General features: G+C 43.3%; 1 protein-coding gene across 1 annotated transcript in view; it reads right to left on the bottom strand.

Annotated features, from left to right (window-relative positions):
• The window catches only part of LOC115458583, an 80,073-nt gene that overhangs the window by 28,729 nt on the left and 37,508 nt on the right, over positions 1-13,836 (bottom strand). The gene's annotated exons all lie outside the window — the stretch shown is intronic.

The following is a 13,836-nucleotide window of genomic DNA, read 5'->3' as shown; positions in this document are numbered from 1 at the left end:
TAGGCTCTCCACTTACTGGAGTTGCAAGAAGCTTTGGCCTCTACCCTTCTTTCTGACTCATCTAGCCCGTAAGTCCTGCTGGCCTCCTGCAGCTGAGGGCCCAACCCTTGGTGAATGTTAGTCATCGCAGGTGAAGATTCCATACCTATTGGCGATCGATTTCAATGCATTGACTATTTTTGTGCACTATAATCCTAACCCTCCATACCTCAATAACTTGAACAATCAACATCATCTCTAAATTTTAATTTGTACTCTTTTCTTTTGTCCCATATACTTTACCATTGTTATTTGATCATCTCATCATAATAATTACCTATCTGTCTTGCACATTATGCAAGCCAGAAGTGGGGATATATTATGCAAATCCCAATTCCTAGTATTAAGATACAGTTATTTTGCTTATTCCTTTGCCAGCCTCTGACTCTTAATGGACTAATTATGATTGTGCATGCCTAGAATAAAGACATGGAAAGATCCAAGTTTGTACACCACAAGTACGTCTTCAAGATCTATCCAGGTCCAAATGATGTTAGATCCCCCAAGGTTGTGGCAATAATCTTTACACCTTGCAAACTACTGGACCACAAGTCTTGGGTCCATGTGCAAGATATACGTGTTTACTCAGCCGCAGAACCAGATGTTACCAGCCTAACCATCTTAAGACCAGTCACTTCCTTCAGCAAGCCAGCCTGAAAATCCAGCCCTGTTAGATCTTCCAGATTCTTCAGCGCTTCCACCGCCTCAACCATGATCAATGAAAGAGAGTTCAGAACTGATACTTCATTTGAGATTAACTGTTGCTGTCTATGGACATTATAGATTCATATTTTGTTTTATTTTCCAGTTTAGCAGCAATCCTGTCTATATATATTGAAAAGGTTTTATTTTTATTTTCCTATTATTTCCTTTATTGTTCTAATTGTTTTTCTAAGAGTTTCCCCGTTATTTCTGTTTATGTAATACAGGTGTAAACCCTGTTTGTATCAACCTGTTATGCAATTGTTTAACTTTGGTATAGGCTTACTTAAGCTGCATGTCTTTCTGTAGGTTTGACTAAGCTCCAAGTGGGGTAACGGATATATAAAATGCTTCCCATACTTCCAGGTCATTATGCATATGTCCAGATCCATGCATGACCTTGGTTAATATACATTTTCCTAGGATTGACCATTTTTGCTGTATAAGGCAACCTCATACTTGTTATCCACTTTTTAGTGCTCATGATTGGATGCTAATGATGAGTAATAGTAGGGTCCAAGAATTCCGACCTGTTTAAGGATTCTGAATACCTACAACCTAAAACAGCCTGCAATCTGAGTACTAAGCATATATTTGTTGAGCCACCATAACAATGCTTAATCAAAACCACTGTTCCTTCCGAGGACCACTGAGATAGATACATTAGATTATCTCCCCATGTACTATGCAACAGATACAATAGAAGTCATAGCAAGACCTGAAAGTATTTATTAGTATGATCCACCTTAAATTGCTATTACCCACATACCTATACTTCATGAGATTTTGCAGATGAACTCATGGATTTGTCCCATTCATAAAACCTCTCTCACTACAGGTTTGAGTTAGCCTTAAGAGGGGTAACATCAAGATTAAGGCCCAAGGGATTGGGTAATATAAAGGGAATTCCATATGCCCAAATAATATATCACCTGAGAATGAAGTTTCCTATCTTGCACCATACCTTCTAACAATTTGTAAGACCAAAACTCCCCCTCTCGTTTGATAGCTTACCACCTTCTGGAATGGATGATGACGAGCTTGACGAGCTTTGTGTCACCCCTCCTCAGAGGGGGTGACAAGTGGGGAATGTATAATTATACTACAGCAAGAAGCCCTCACTGGATGCCCACCGGAAGGGTGGAAGGCCAGATTTAGGACTCAGGCTGTAAAAATACCAGCTAGGTTTAAAAATCTATGACTGGCTGAGCAAGGACTTGCTTTTCCTGCAAGTTAAGAATCTGCAAAAAGCAGGTCTGAACAATGAGTCTTAACACAACCAGGTATAACTTTCTAATTGAATATGGCACCTATAATGAACGAATAATGGGTAAGAGGGATAAAATGTTGTTCTTAAAATGGGGCTTATTTTCCATATTATGGCACACATATCATAAGATGATAGAAAAAGAGGAAGTGAAACTGATATGCTAAAAACAAGATGTTCTGGCAGAAGAAAAAAAAAAAAACCACATGTTGACAAAAGAGGAAGTTGCACAATATTTTGCAAGAGCTAGAACAGATAATTTTAGTATTAGGGAACAAGTTGTCTACAAAAACGGAAGCACAGATGGACACCACAGAGGTTGTGCAATATTAAGCAAAAAGTGTCCTGCCATAGACTCCTATTCAGACAAACTACTATAAAAGGGGTGAGATTTAGACAGAGAGTTGGAACATATCCCCAACGCATTTGAAGGAGGGCAGGGCTCTGTCCAATTGAACCCAGAATCTGTCTGATGAATGTACCTGATTAAAGTCTGATGTGCAAATAAACTCTTCATTCCAAATGATGATTTGTGGGCTTAACTTAATGATGAAAGGCTGTAAGTACAAATGCTTTTGCTGCTTCAGGCTATCTTTCACTGCATTGTATAACTTGTAATCTAAATCCAGTTTGTCATAAGGCTGGTATCTTTTTCCTTACACCTAACAATTCTCTTAGTGGCAATTTCTCTTAGAACTTCACAACCCTCTGATTACCCCAGTACTAGTGCTATTTAGAGATGGAGTCAGATTAAGGTCACTTTAGCCTTCTTGAGGGGTTCTAGACCCCCCTAAATTATTTACACTACTTAACATTTGAGTCCTTTGCAGCTTGGGTAATGGAGATTTAGGTATGTTTGTGTTGATCTAATTGTGTTTCTTGTTGGTAGGTCTATGAGGTCTGTCATGTAACCCGGGACGACGCCGTGGATGATTTTAAGTACCAAGGTGCAGATTTTGAAAGCAATGTGTTCTTTGATTGGTAGCCAGTGTAGTTTCTCTCAGAGGGGTTTGGTGCTTTCGAATTGCGTTTTTCCAAATATAATCCTTGCTGCTGTGTTTTGAGCGGTCTGAAGTTTCTTTATGAGTTGTTCTTTGCATCCCGTATAAATTCCATTGCAGTATTCTGTATGGCTTAGAACCATTGATTGTATCAAGTTGTAAAATGTTTCCTTTGGGAAGAATGGTTTCACGCGTTTGAGTTTCCACATTGAGTGGAACATTTTCTTAGTTGTAGAGTTGACTTGGCTCTCAAGTGTGAGGTTACGAACGATAGTAATGCTTAGGATTTTCAGGCTGTCTGAGAAAGAGAGGGTGTAATCTAGGGTGTTTATATTTGTGGGTTTGTACGTGTTGTATTGGGATGAGAGGATGAGACAGTGTGTTTTTTCTGTATTGAGTTTTAGTTGAAATGCATTTGCCCATGAGTTCATGGTGTTTAGGCTGAGCTTGATTTCATTGGTGATTTCTGTTAGATCGTGTTTATAAGGTATGTATATTGTGACGTCGTCTGTGTAGATGAATGGGTTAAAGCCTTGGTTGGATAGGGATTTGGCTAGTGATGTCATTAGGTTGAAGAGGATTGGGGATAATGGTGATCCTTGAGGTACTCCACAATCGGCTTTCCATGGTGAAGATATGTTTGAGTTTGATTTCACTTGGCATGTTGCAGTAGTTAGGAAACCTTTGATCCAGCTAAGTATGTTTCCACCAATACTGAAATAGTCTAGAAGTCTTAAAAGTATATTAAGGTTTACCATGTCGAATGCACTAGACGTGTGGAATTGGAGGAGGAGTATGCTTTTACCTGTTGCTATTTCCTGCTTGAATTTGGCCAGGAGTGTGATGAGTACTGTTTCTGTGCTATGGAGGGGGCAAAATCCTGATTGTGATTCATGTAGGATTGAGAATTAGTTTATGTAATCACCGAGTTGTGTGGTTACCAGACTTTTCATCAGTTTGACTACTAGTGGGATAGATGCTACTGGACGGTAGTTGGTAAATTTGCTTGTCTTTTTCTTGGTATCTTTGGGAATTGGGGTGAGTAGGATGTTGCCATTTTCCTTAGGGAAGAGGCCTTGTTGGAGTAGGTAGTTTAGGTGGAATGTAAGGTCTGCTATGAAGCGGTTGGAGACAGATTTCATCAGGTAGCTGGGGCAAGTGTCCAGTTTGCAGTGAGTGTGGGAGAATTTATGAATCGCATGGGTAACTGTTTCAGTGGTGAGGGGAGAGAAGTTTGACCAGATTCAGTCCACTGGGTATTCACCAGGGGTTGGGTCCAGGCTGTTGATGAAATTTTCGATATTGGTGTTGTCAAGAGAAAGTGTATTGCGTAAGTTTACAATTTTTTCATTGAAATAATTGGCAAGTTTGTCTGCAGATGGGATGTCTATGTTGGTAGTGGTGACCGGGCTGGTATCTAGTAGTTTGTTTACTAGTTGGTATAGTTTCTTCGTGTCTTTGTAGTCTGGTCCTATTTGGTTCTGTAATATGACCTTTTGGCCTGTTTTATAGTGTATTTGTATTTTCTTTGTAATTGTTTCCAAGCATTGATCATGTGTTCGTCTTTTTTTTTTTCCATGCTCTTTCGAGTTTCCTGGCTTGTGTTTTTAGTTTTTTCAGTTCATCGTTGAACCATGGTATCGAGATATGTCTTCATGATGTTCTTGTTTATAATGGTGCTATTTCATCTAGTATGCTTCTGCATCTTTTGTCCCAGTTAGAGAGGTAGTGTATGGAGTCTATTTGTGTTGTCCATTCATTATTATATAATTGTTGCCAGAATGTTTCCGAGTTTATTTGGCCTCTTGTGCTGTAGGTTGTGTGTTCTTGTGTGTAGTGTGAGCCCTTCTTCAGCCAGTTTAGGGATAGATTTAGTTTATAGTGGTCGGATCATAGTATTTCTGTCCATTTAACATCAGTTATTGTTAGGTTTTGGTCTGCGGACAGTTTGTGTGAGATGAGGTCAAGTGTATGTCCTTTGATGTGGGTTGTTTGCATGTTTGGCCATATGAGGTCTCATAAATGGGAGGAATTCCTTGCATTCTCGTGCGTTGGCAGAGTTTGGGTCTTCTAGGTGAAGATTGATGTCTCCTAGTAGCAGTATGTTTGAGTTGGTTGCACAGGTGTTTGAAATGAAGTCCATGAAGGTTGACTGGCTTTTGTTCCAATTGCCTGGTGGTCTGTAGAACAAGGTACAATTTAGGTGATCAATCAGGGATTTGCTATGGATTCTGATTGAGGCGATTTCAAGTTGGGTTGTTATGGACTCGGCAGTGGTTTTGGTTGTAAAGTGAAATCGATAGATTAGCATTATGCCTCCGCCTCTTTTTTCCTTTCTGCTCCAGTGAGTGATTTTGTATTCTGGAGGGCATAGGTCAAGGATTATGGGGTCCTTTTGGTCGTGTATCCAGTTTTCATTGATGAAGATTAGGACCAGGTTTTCTGACGTGATCCAGTCTGTTACTGTTGTTGTTTTGTTTATGTCAAGAAAGCAATAGAACAAAGAAAATCAATTTCCTTAGCTGAGCCCCCACCCTTCTCCCACAATGAGGTGACAGGCAAGAAGCCCTGATGCCCATGGGATGTCATTCTATATCACCATTCCAGGTCTAATGGAAGCCAGAATCAAAGGTGGTTACACATTGCATCGAGGAAATGATTGCACTGGATGACCAGTGAGTACAGGTGGTTATGAGCATGCCTCTTGATATTGAGCCTGTGGTGATCAACATTTTTTTAAAAGGCTGGTTCTAGTGGTAATGAAATCCAGATATTTATTGGTTATAGTTTATTATAACTTGCTATACTGTCCAAGCTGACTCTTAGAACTGGGCAGTTTACAATAAATAAAAACAAACAGGTTAACAGTGTAGAAAAGAACTACAAAATTCAATAAGAAATAGGGTAAAACCAGTCCTACCATGATAATCACAACAAAGGGAAGACAAAGCAGAAGAAAGAGAAAAAGGAAATCAAAAGGGAATGGGAGGGGAGAAGTCAAGAAGTAAGTAAGGAGGGAAGAGGAAGAGGGAACTGGTGGAGAATGGTGACAATCTACGTAATCCGTGAAAAGCAAATGATGTTAGTGGAAAAAACCTGTTTAAAAAGCCAAGTTTTTAATTATTTCTTGAGAATCTTAAAATAAGGTTTTGCTTGAAGAGAAAGAAGAAGGGAGTTCCAGTAAAAAGGCACAGTAATAAAGAATTGTGGTGGGTACATTCTGAATGTGTTGACTTAGGGTTAGGGAGAACTAGTCTGTGATTGCTTATGGAATGGAGCAGACAACCAGGAGAGTAGGAAATTGTTAAAGCAGAAAGGTAATCACGGACACCTATTCTAAGAGCTTTTAACATAAGAGTCAGCAACTTAAAGATAACTCGCTGTTCGATGGGGAACAAATGAAATTTTTGCAGAAGGATTGAAGCATGATCAAACTTTTGTGCATGGCAAATGAGCTTAATAGCTGTATTCAGTGTAGACTGAAGTTTTTTCAAATTTGAGTGAGAGCAACCTAAATATTAAATATTACAATAATCCAGTCAAGTTGTAAGAAGTGACAAAGGAATGGAGTGTAGATTGTTCAAATTATTTACGTAGAGAACGGAGTTGACAGAGAATGACTTACAAAGACTAGACAATTGTGGTGAGAAAGAAATACGGGAGTCTAGGATGACTCCTAGATAATGGAATGACTCAACAGGAAGAGTGGGTATTCCAAAGATAGAAGAGGCAGGGATGGTCACATCTGGGCTGAACCAGAATGCAATGGTTTTTACTTTCTTCAGAATTTGTGACCATTTAACCAATTTGAGATTAGCAACAGACAGTCTTGAAGGGCAGACGCGTAGCCAGACCTTACAGTGGGAGGGGACCAGAGCCCGAGGTGGGGGGCAGATTTTAGTCTGCCGCCCCGCCGCCGCCCCCACCACCTCACCACTCTCCCCACCGCCTCATCACTCCTCCCACCACCCTACCACTCCCCACAGCAGCAAGTACCTTGGCTGGCAGGGGTCCCCAACCAATGTCAGCTGAAGCCTTCTCCAGCGCCAGTCTCCAGCACCACCGCATTCCCTGCCCTGCTCTCTCTTCCTCCTGATATCCTTCACGCTGCTTTAAGTGAAACTGAGCAGAGAAGGGAACACGGTGGTGCCCCAGACCGGTGCTGCACAAGGCTTCAGCTGGTGGGGGTTGGGGACCCCATGGTCCCACCTAACTACGCCACTGTTGAAGCAGAGTGAGATCAGGATTGTGTGAGCATGTGGGGAAAAAAAAGAAGAACGTTATTTGCATAGAAATGAAAGGAAATGCCAGTGGTTGGGATCAGGGAGGTAAGGGGACTGAGAAACAAATGAAAGAGAAATGGGGAAAGAACCGACCGTTGGAGAACTCCACAAGATAAGGGATGGGGGGAGGCAGTAGATGCTGCTTGAATAACCTGAAAGGAACAGTTAGAGAGAAAGAAAAAAACATGATGCCAGATATACCCAGGGATAATAAATGTGATTAACTAAATCAAAAGCAGCAGAAAGATCAAGTGAAATTGCAAGAACGATCTTGTGTTTATCCCAGTGTGAACATATTTCATTTTCACTCTCTGTAAAGAGAGTCTCGGTACCAAAATGGGGTCTAAATCCTGATTGCCTAGGATGGAGGGCAAAAGTCTTCTCAATAAAAGATATCAACTGAGTGAAAGCAATTTTTCCAGTGCTTTAGAAAGAAAACTAAGGTGAGATACCAGACGGTGGTGGGCATGGACCAGGGGGTTGAGAGATGGCTTCTTGAGAATTAGACATCAAGGGCACTTGCCCAATAGAGATGCTAGTATTGATTATATTAAGAACCTGGGGAAGAAGTTCCAACTCTGGAACAGTAAGCCATGGAGGAGGTAGTGGATCAAGAGAACAAAAAGTTAAGCATATTTGACAGAAGTACACCAATAGTGGCTATATGGATAGATCAATGAAGTGCTGGCACTACCCGAAGAGTAGGAATATTCAGCTGTTATTTGGATAGATGGAGGACAGCCCTTTTGCTAACCTAAGTTTTGTAGTAGAACTCCAAATTGCCACTACCCAGATAACTCTGTTTTCCACCCCTGGACTACACTGGCATTATCTAGAAAGTGCTACCCAGTGGCACTACCCGGAGAGTCCTTTTAAATATTGAACCTATGGGGTTTAAGAAGCTGTTGAATCTCTTACCAATTACCAAGTTCCCTCCAGGATAATATTTTCAAAGCTAACTAACTTCAGGCACCCAAGTACCTTCAAAGATGTTGAGTGTTGATAGCACTTAGAATGCTGACTAGCCCACTGAACTTCAGTGACTAAATGTTTAGGGATAATCCTCCCTTACCAGATACCAATGCCCAAAACTTTCTGTCCTCATTGCCATAGGGTCTTACTGACTCTTCTTTATCTCTCTCCCAGTAATTTTTTTTTTTTTTTGTTACATTTGTACCCCGCGCTTTCCCACTCATGGCAGGCTCAATGCGGCTTACATGGGGCAATGGAGGGTTAAGTGACTTGCCCAGAGACACAAGGACCTGCCTGTGCCTGAAGTGGGAATCGAACTCAGTTCCTCAGGACCAAAGTCCACCACCCTAACCACTAGGCCACTCCTCCACTGTTGCTACTATTTGAGATTCCACTAGCAACATTCCATGTAGAAGTCGGCCCTTGCAGATCACCAATGTGGCCGCGCAGGCTTCTGCTTCTGTGAGTCTGACGTCCTGCACAGGACGTCAGACTCACAGAAACAGAAGCCTGCGCGGCCTTCTACATGGAATGTTGCTAGTGGAATAGCCAGTGCTTTTTTTGTGCCGGTACGCAACGGTACGGCGTACCGGCACCTTTTTTATTTGCTCCCCCCGCCCCGTAACGGACGCAGTGCCAGCCCCCATTTCCGGCCGCTGCTGCTTCTCCTGTTGAGCAGCAGCGGCCGTTGCACAAAGAAAAAGATTAAAAAAAACTTCAAACCTGGCTGAAACGCGGCACCCCGGCACTGTAGACAGCCATTAGGCATTGGCTGTTGCCCCGCAGCCGCTCCTCCTCTTGCCTTACGTCACTGCGCTCCTCCGGGGTCTTTCTCCAGGGGCAGTGACGTAGAGGCAAGAGGAGGAGCGGCTGCGGGGCAACAGCCAATGCCTAATGGCTGTCTACAGTGCCGGGGTGCCGCGTTTCAGCCAGGTTTGAAGTTTTTTTTTAAAATCTTCTTTTTCTTTGTGTAGCGGCCGCTGCTGCTCAACAGGAGAAGCAGCAGCGGCCGGAAATAGGGGCTGGTGCCGCGTGCGTCGCGACTTCGCGCCGTTCGCGGGAAACCAACAGGGAAGGATTGGGGAGAGAGAGAAAGAGGGAAACCAACAAAGGGAAGGATTGGGGAGAGAGAAAGAGGGAAAACAACAGAGGGAAGGATTGGGGAGAGAGAGAAAGAGGGAAAACAACAGAGGGAAGGATTGGGGAGAGAGAGAAAGAGGGAAAACAACAGAGGGAAGGATTGGGGAGAGAGAGAAAGAGGGAAAACAACAGAGGGAAGGATTGGGGGAGAGAGAGAAAGAGGGAAAACAACAGAGGGAAGGATTGGGGAGAGAGAGAAAGAGGGAAAACAACAGAGGGAAGGATTGGGGGGAGAGAGAAAGAGGGAAAACAACAGAGGGAAGGATTGGGGAGAGAGAGAAAGAGGGAAAACAACAGAGGGAAGGATTGGGGAGAGAGAGAAAGAGGGAAACCAACAGAGGGAAGGATTGGGGAGAGAGAGAAAGAGGGAAAACAACAGAGGGAAGGATTGGAGAAAGAGGGAAAACAACAGAGGGAAGGATTGGAGAAAGAGGGAAACCAACAGAGGGAAGGATTGGGGAGAGAGAGAAAGAGGGAAACCAACAGAGGGAAGGATGGGGAGAGAGAGGGAAAAACAGATGGAAGGATGGGGAGAGAGAGGGAAAAACAGATGGAAGGATGGGGAGAGAGAGAAAGAGGGAAAACAACAGAGAGGGAAGCATTGGGGAGAAAGAGAAAGAGGGAAACCAACAGAGGGAAGGATTGGGGAGAGAGAGAAACCAACAGAGGGAAGGATTGGGGAGAGAGAGAGGGAAAACAACAGAGGGAAGGATTGGGGAGAGAGAGAAAGAGAGAGGGAAAACAACAGAGGGAAGGATTGGGGGAGAGAGAGAAAGAGAGAGGGAAAACAACAGAGGGAAGGATTGGGGAGAGAGAAAGAGGGAAAACAACAGAGGGAAGGATTGGGGAGAAAGAGGGAAAACAACAGAGGGAAGGATTGGGGAGAGAGAGGGAAAACAGATGGAAGGATGGGGAGAGAGAGGGAAAAACAGATGGAAGGATGGGGAGAGAGAGGGGAAAACAGATGGAAGGATTGGGGAGAGAGGAGAAAAACAGATGGCCATTGGGGAGAGAGAGGGAAAACAGATGGAAGGATGGGGAGAGAGAGGGAAAAACAGATGGAAGGATTGGGGAGAGAGGAGAATAACAGATGGAAGGATTGGGGAGAGGGGAAAAACAGATGGAAGGATGGGGAGAGAGAGGGAAAAACACAGATGGAAGGATTGGCGAGAGAGGGAAAAACAGATGGAAGGATGAGGAAAGAGAGAGGGAAAACAGATGGAAGGATGGGGAGAGAGAGAGGGAAAAACAGATGGAAGGATGGGGAGAGAGAGGGAAAACGGAAGGATAGGGAGAGAAAGAGGGAAGATGCTGGATGGAAGAATGCAGAAAGAAAGAGGGAAGACGCTGGATGGAAGAATGCAGAAAGAAATAGGGGAAACACTGGAAGGATGGGGAGAGAAAGCAGAGCTGTTGGATGAAAAAGGGGAATAGAGAAAGACTGGAGAATAAGAGGAAGGGGCATGGGGAGAACAAGGGTGAGGAAAAGATGAAAAGCCACAGGTAGATGAAGGAAATTAAAGAATGGATAGTAAGAATGAATTAAATCTGGACAGAGAGAGAGCCTGAAAAATATTGAAGAAAGCAAAGAAAAAGGAGACAAAAATGACAAATGGCACAGAAGAGATAAGCGAAAACAAAGGAAAGGAGAATCACAGACTGGGACCAATATGGAAAGAAAAACAGTCACCAGACAACAAAGGTAGAAAAAAATCATTTTATTTTCATTTTAGTGTTTGTAATATGTCCAATTTGAGAATTTACATTGGCTGTCTTATTTTGCACTGGGTATACTACTACTACTACTTAGCAAATCACGTTATTTTTTTCTCCTATAGTACTGTAATATTTTCAATGATGTCTGTTTATATGCGCCATGGCTGGTATAGGGGGTGTGGTTAATGTGGGTGTGGCTATCATAGGGGTGGAGCCATATGTGGTGACCCCGCCCATAATGAGTACCGGCACCTTTTTTTCTACAAAAAAAGCACTGGGAATAGCAACATTCCATGTAGAATCTCCAATAGTAGCTACATTCCATGTAGAATCTCCAATAGTATCTATTTTATTTTTGTTACATTTGTACCCTGCGCTTTCCCACTCATGGCAGGCTCAATGCGGCTTACATGGGGCAATGGAGGGTTAAGTGACTTGCCCAGAGTCACAAGGAGCTGCCTGTGCCTGAAGTGGGAATCCAACTCAGTTCCTCAGTTCCCCAGGACCAAAGTCCACCACCCTAACCACTAGGCCACTTGGGTTTTCACATCACAAGTTATTGATTTCACATGTTATAATCCCATTGTGCAAGTACAAACCAGGTGAGCGTTTATATGGTATTCCAAGCTCCCTTCTGTTCCTTTTTCAGAATGAAATCCCTGAAGCAACTATTTATGCTTAGCAAAATATAGCGCTATGTTGGCATATTCTAATAAAGATTCAAAAGCTGCTCTCATTTGAATCTTTATTAGAATATGCCGAGGCAGCAAAAAAATTATATCTAGCCTCTGTCACGGTCCCAGGCTTTAAACAACAGTCACGAACTCTGGAACAATGTGAGCCCTTAGCCTACTGTCGTCGAGAGGCAGCAGGAGGCAAAAGCCCCCAAGCAGGACTGGACTAACAAGCTTGGCTTGGCTGGAACTGGATGATGGGATGGACTTGGCTTGACTGGAACAGGATTCAGGATACTGGATCAAGCTTGGCAGGAACAAGATTCAGGATACTCAAGCAGGATTCAGGATTTTCAAACAAGCTTGGCAGGAACAGAAGCTGATGACACAAAATTATTCAGGGTCGTCAAGTCGCAGGAGGAATGTGAACGATTACAGGAGGACCTTGCGAGACTGGGAGATTGGGCGTGCAAGTGGCAGATGAAGTTCAATGTTGACAAGTGCAAAGTGATGCATGTGGGTAAGAGGAACCCGAATTATAGCTACGTCTTGCAAGGTTCTGCGTTAGGAGTTACGGATCAAGAAAGGGATCTGGGTGTCGTCGTCGATGATACGCTGAAACCTTCTGCTCAGTGTGCTGCTGCGGCTAGGAAAGCGAATAGAATGTTGGGTGTTATTAGGAAGGGTATGGAGTCCAGGTGTGCGGATGTTATAATGCCGTTGTATCGCTCCATGGTGCGACCGCATCTGGAGTATTGTGTTCAGTACTGGTCTCCTTATCTCAAAAAAGATATAGTAGAATTGGAAAAGGTACAGCGAAGGGCGACGAAAATGATAGTGGGGATGGGACGACTTTCCTATGAAGAGAGGCTGAGAAGGCTAGGGCTTTTTAGCTTGGAGAAGAGACGGCTGAGGGGAGATATGATAGAAGTGTATAAAATAATGAGTGGAATGGATCGGGTGGATGTGAAGCGACTGTTCACGCTATCCAAAAATACTAGGACTAGAGGGCATGAGTTGAAGCTACAGTGTGGTAAATTTAAAACGAATCGGAGAAAATTTTTCTTCACCCAACGTGTAATTAGACTCTGGAATTCGTTGCCGGAGAACGTGGTACGGGCGGTTAGCTTGACGGAGTTTAAAAAGGGGTTAGATAGATTCCTAAAGGACAAGTCCATAGACCGCTATTAAATGGACTTGGAAAAATTCCGCATTTTTAGGTATAACTTGTCTGGAATGTTTTTACGTTTGGGGAGCGTGCCAGGTGCCCTTGACCTGGATTGGCCACTGTCGGTGACAGGATGCTGGGCTAGATGGACCTTTGGTCTTTCCCAGTATGGCACTACTTATGTACTTATGTACTTATGTAAAGCAAACAGGGCAGAGACAAGAAGGAAGGGGACTGGAGCTGAAGACAAACAGGGCAGACACAAGCAAGATACAAATCTGACCCACACAGACAAATAACAAAACTATGGCTGAAGCTAAGGTAGAGGGGACTAGAACAAGCAAGGCAGACTAGGCAGGACACAAAGCTGACCCACACAGACAAACAACAGAACTATGGCTGAAGGCTGAACCTAGCACACAAACAGACCAAGAGGAACAGAAGCAGAAGAGCACACAGGCACCCTAAACAAGGAATCAAGACAGAAGTGCCCACAGGCACACAGGCTATGAACAAAGCAACAAGAAATCAAGGCAGAAGTGCTACACTGCACACTGACTAACCTGGAGACCTTTGGCATTGCAAACGCTCCAGTTCCTTATAAACAGGACAGAGGAAGGAAATACACTGAACCCAAAGGGAGGCTTGAAACACACAGGAAGTGGAAACCCTATAGGACAGAGGCATGAAATTCACAGAACCCAAAATGAGGCTTGAAACACACAGGAAAGAAACAATGCAGACAGTACCCAGCACAGCAGCTGACCATCGGGACAAAAGGTGAGTCAGAGAGGGATCATGACCACAGTCGTGACAGCCTCAAAGTTTAAAGCTTCAAAGATAAGTACTTGATTGCTTTAATATCGAAGAACTG

This window comes from Microcaecilia unicolor, unplaced genomic scaffold, assembly GCF_901765095.1.
Source record: "Microcaecilia unicolor unplaced genomic scaffold, aMicUni1.1, whole genome shotgun sequence".
Classification (NCBI taxonomy): Eukaryota; Metazoa; Chordata; class Amphibia; order Gymnophiona; family Siphonopidae; genus Microcaecilia; species Microcaecilia unicolor.
This window is presented reverse-complemented; position numbering and strand designations above follow the sequence as displayed.